Genomic DNA, 5,557 nt, shown 5'->3' with positions numbered 1-5,557 from the left:
GGTCTGGTGCCCTCTTCTGGCCTGCAGGCATATACACAGACAGAATATTGTATGCATAATAAATAAATAAATATTTTTTTTAAAAAAAAGCCAAGCTGCCAAACTTGTCTGCAGCTCAGAGGGTACTAGGAAGCCACAGAGGAGTTTAAAGCAATGACGGTTATGAGTAAGACGGCTGTTTTTATGAAGGGGGGTGCTGTGGGACAATGGTCTGTACTCTGTCGCTTGTACTTTAAATAAACACTGATTGGCCAGTAGCCAGGCAAGAAGTATAGGTGGGGATACCAGGAAGGAATTAGAGGCTGGGCAACAAGAAAAAGCGAAGAGGATTCTGCAGTCTGCAGTCAACACCCAGACACAGAGGAAGCCAGACACAGAGCAAGCAAGATGTGACTGCCTTCACTGAAAAAGTGAACTAACATATACAAGAATTATGGGCTAAAATATAAGTTATAAGAGTTAATAAGAATCCTGAGTTAATATGTCAATCAGTTTATAATTAATGTAGGACTCTGTGAGTTTCAGGCAGGACAGAAACCTCATCAACAGAATGGTGCCCAACATGTGGACAAGTGCATCCCCAGAAAACCTGAGAGAGCTTGGGAAGTAATTCTAGCCACAAAATTACAGCATTAAGCATGGCTTCTTGGTAGCAGCAGTTTCTCAGGTTTGCTCTCTTTGCTAGAGGCAAATGCATCTCATTTAAGAGAAGCTTCCTGACTCAGTTTTAGCTGCAAAAACTTTGCAGCCCTTTTAAGAAGCTCTGCCACAAAACACTTAAATAGTATTTATGAATAGCCTACAGCATGCTTCTTGGTGGTGGCACAGACCTTGACATGCCATAAAGTTGTGGCAATAAACATGGCTCTGGCCAGTACCTCCACCATGAAGCTAGATTCTCAGAAAGCTAAGGAATGGGGTTTATCCAACTGTCAAAGCCACAGCTTTAATCCTAGCCATATCACTTAGCAAATTAAAGACTCATGTGCTCAGGAAAAGAGAGATATACAGTAAAGACAGATTCAGATGAAGAAAACCTCTAAATGGTTTACAGTGTGTTTAAATATATGTGTAGGCTTGGAAGAGAAAAGAAAACAGGGTAAAGTTTTCAAAATAAAAAAGAAAGAAAGAGAGTAGTTGGGTGTGGTAGCACATACTTTAATCCCAACACTTGGGAGACAGAGGCAGGCCGGCCTCTGTGAGTTCAGTTTATAATTAATGTAGAGCTCCGTGTATTTCTTTGGGACTGAATGACTGTAGGACCAGACGGGACAAAAACCTCAGTCAACAGGGAGATGTGTTTGCTTGCTGTGTGTGTGTGTGTGGTGTATGTGGTGCATGTATGTGTGTGCATGTGATGTGTGTGTGGTGTGTGTGTGTGATGCGTGTTTATGTGTGTGTGTGTGTGATGCATGTTTATGTGTGTGTGTGGTGTGTGTGATACGTGTTTATGTGTGTGTGGTGTGTGTATGGTGTATGTGTGTGATGTGTGTGTGTGGTATATGTGTGTGGTGTATGTGGTGGGGGGGTGTGGTGTGTGGGGGTGTGTGTGGTGTGTGTGTGATGCGTGTTTATGTGTGTGTGGTGTGTGTATGGTGTATGTGTGTGATGTGTGTGTGTGGTATATGTGTGTGGTGTATGTGGTGGGTGGGGGTGTGGGTGTGGGTGTGGTTTCGCTGTTGCTGCTGTTCTCTGTCTCAGATGCAGACTATGGGCTGAGGAGAGACAGGGGGGCAGTGCCAGCATCAGGTCCCTCCCCACGTGTCTAGCTGTCCTCCAGCACCCTTTGCTCATGGTCCCTGGCATTGTAGCAGTCCCCACCCACTTCTTCCTTCCTCCTGGCTGGGAGACAGCAGTGATGACAGCAGTTGAAACAGCCATCTTGAGTCCCAAGGTGGAAACTCCACAGTAGTCTATTCCTTACCCATGGACCTGCTTTCCACGGTTTCAGATACACAAGGTCAAGCACAGTTCAAAATGTTGAATGGAAACTTCTAGAAATGAACACTTTGTAATTCTCTGATTGTGTCATTCTGAGTAGCAAGATAAAATCTGGAGCCTTCAAAATGTGTGGGTGCTGTGCCTCCTACCAGCATGGAACTCCAGGAGAGCCACTCTGGGCTATTTTGTTCGTATATCTATCCGTGGAACATATTACAATACCTGGCAAAGAATAAATGCTTAATAAACTATTAGTGAGGGAACAATCTTGAAGGAACTTATGAAAAGTCCAGAGCAAATATGGAGACGCAGAACACATCTCTCAACTTTCATCAGAGAAGCTCCTGTTTGCAGTGGGGGGGGGGGATTAATGAAGACTCACAATTGGTTAAGGTGCAAAGGGCATGAGACTACAAAGTAGTCAGGCAGTGATGGCGCATGCCTTTAATCCCTGCACTTGGGAGGCAGAGGTAAGTGGATCACTATGTGTTCAAGGCCAGCCTGGTCTACAGAGTGACAGAGTGAGTTCCAGGACTGGTTCCATAGCTACTGGGAAACCCTCTCTCAGGAGAAGAGAGAGAGAGAGAGAGAGAGAGAGAGAGAGAGAGAGAGAGAGAGAGAGAGAGAGAGAGAGATTACAAAGCGCTCAAGCCTCACCTGGACATATACGTCATGCTACCACCTCCTAAGACTCAGGCATCATTGTGGGAGAGCGGTGGAAAGAGTATAAGGCTCAGAATCTGTGGGTGACCACAGGAAACAGTGTCTTCTGGACACAGCAGGGCAGCTGCACAAATGAACGCACAGTGGTTATAACCAAGTGCACAAAACCTGAGCAAGTTCAAGACAGACCAGATCCCAGAGAGGGAAGATGGGTGTGCAGTCCCAGGCCCAGAAGAGAAACCATTGGCAACCGATAAACGGTGAGAGAAAGAGTCAGTCCCACGACCCAATGGAAGATCACACACCCAAGGACACTTGGTGCATCCACACGACTTGATAGGTGGGGGGAAGGGAAGAGTGGGTGGATCTAGAGTGGGGGTAAATATGATCAGAGTATGTATAATATTATCAAAGAATTAATTTTAAAAGTTTTTAGGAGGGATCTGGAGAGAAGCATGAAAGGTTAAGGTCACTGACTGCTCTTCCAGAGGACCCATGTTCAACTCCCAGCATCCTCATGGCAACTCACAGCTGTCTGTAATTCCAGTTCCATGGGGCTGACACCCATGGCAAACCATCAATGTATATAAAATAAAATAAAATAAAATAAATAAATAAAATAAAAAAGTTTTTAAGAGAAGTTCAAATCAAGAGGCCAGCATTGTAAAGTACCTGCCCAGCACAGAGAGGTCTTAGGTGTAATTCCCGGTACTACAAAAGCCAGGCAGGCAGCACACCCCCAACCCAAGGACTCTGGAGGTAGAGGCAGAGGATCAGAAGTTCAATATCATTCTCAGCTACACAGCAAATTTGAGGTCAGTCTGGGCTAGAGACTCTGTCTCCCAAAAATGAAAGAAAAGAAGGGGGAAGGGAGGGGAGGGGAGGATCTTAGAGCGGAAGGAAAACTGAGGCTGGAGCCCTTAAGTAGCTACTGGAATGCAGAACTGCCTGTCCACAGAGCCTTCTTGCCCAGGTGCCTTCACGTCACCTTGGTTACTGAACTGTTTGTTCATTCCTCTGTTCAGCTTTTCCGTCATCAACTGGCCGGCGCTTAGTTAAGCATGACCCAAACGGTTGGCCTGTCTGATCAATCACACAGGGAGGCCCTCCTAGCCTGTGGAGACAGGTACTAGAAATCACACCCATTTTAGAGAGGAAGAAACTGAAAGTCAGGATCTCAAAAAGAAAACCTCACACTTGCTCCAACCCACACCTACACTGGTGTCTGGCCACCCCCACTGCCACCAGCCTCCTCGGAAGGCCAACTCTTCCAGTTTCAGTCAGGGACTGCTGTCCCTCCCAAATAACAAACAGTCCCTGCCACCAACCTGCTCCTCCACCTCCCTCTGCCAGCCAGGCCGGTTCTGGAGAGCCACCAAGCACCAGTCAAGCATCCAGGGTGTCACTCCCTCCCCCATCTCAGGCTGCTCCTAGCAGGAACTAACTCTGGGGGAATCCTACTTGTCTCCAAGCTTCATGAGGGACCCAGCCACCACCCCTAGCTCACTCTGTGGCCCAGACTGGCCTGGAACGCACTGTGTTGTCAGGCTAGCCTGGCCTTGAGTTTGCACTGAAGCACCTGCCCCTGTCTCCCTGTGCCATCACCAGGGCTGCTCCGCTTCAACAAGAGGCCCCACAACATGTGCACGGGGTGAGCACTTCCGGACTCAAGGGGCTACGGTAATACTAAAATAAGCAGACTTGATGTCAAGGATGAGACAGATTGGTGAGTTCTGGGCAGAGTTGGAGGAGGGAGCAGGGATAGATAAGATCAAAATACAGCCAAGAATGGTGGTGGTGACCCACGTGTGAGTGCCAGGACAGCCAGAGCAACATAGTAAGAATTTATCTAAAAAATTAAAAATATGTTGTATGCGTACATGAATTTTTCTTCTGGTCATCTTTTTTTTTCTTCCAACACAATATGTTTACTGATTATTTGGGAATTTCACATAATGCACCCCAATCACACTCCCTTCCCAGTCCTCCCAGGTCCTCCCTCCTACCCTTGTAACCTTCCCCTGAAAAAGGAAGAAGGAAAAAAAAGTAAAAACAAAAACAAAACAAAAAAGTTCACAAGTCCAAATTGTGTTGCCCATATATTCACTGGATCGTAGTCAAACTCCCAGTGGCCCGTCCCTTAGAGAAAACTGAGTCTTTCCCCACTGCGCTAGAAACCAACCACTGTGAAGAGCTACACTTCAGGATCCATATCACGATGTTTAAGAGTTCTCTTTTCTGGCCGTGGTGGTGCACGTCTTTAATTCCATCACTTGACAGGCAGAAGCAGGCAGATCTCTGTGAGTCTGAGGCCAGCCTGGTCTACAAGAGCTAGTTCCAGGACAGCCAGGGCTGTTATACAGGGGGGGAAAAAAAAAAAAAAAAAAAAAAAAAAAAAAAAAAGAGTTCTCTTCGATGGTTCTTTGCTGTCTAGACTGTTTCTTTTGGGGTGTTAAGTCAGGTCAGGGGAAAAGGTTGTCATAAAAGCCTTCTATGTGGGGGCTGGAGAGATGGCTCAGCGGTTAAGAGCATTGCCTGTTCTTCCAAAGGTCCTGAGTTCAATTCCCAGCAACCACATGGTGGCTCACAACCATCTGTAATGAGGTCTGGTGCCCTCTTCTGGCCTTCAGGCACACACACAGAAAGAATATTGCATACATAATAAATTAATTAACTAATTAATTAATTTTAAAAAAGCCTTCTATGTTTTTCATTCTCAACTTTGAGTCTGTAGTCATCGATACCACTGCAAAAGAAGCTTCCTTGCTCTTGATAGTCAGTGGCAGGGTGGACCATGAATTTCCATATAATTTCTGGTAAAAGCATGGACCACAGACCTCTGTGTGGTCTCCCGTGGCAGAACAGACCACAGACACCGTCGTGGCCATTGGTGCACCGCAGACATCAGCATGACCTCCAGTGCAACATGGACCATAGACACCAACATGGCCTC

This window comes from Microtus ochrogaster, unplaced genomic scaffold, assembly GCF_000317375.1.
Source record: "Microtus ochrogaster isolate Prairie Vole_2 unplaced genomic scaffold, MicOch1.0 UNK47, whole genome shotgun sequence".
Taxonomy (NCBI): Eukaryota; Metazoa; Chordata; class Mammalia; order Rodentia; family Cricetidae; genus Microtus; species Microtus ochrogaster.
This window is presented reverse-complemented; position numbering follows the sequence as displayed.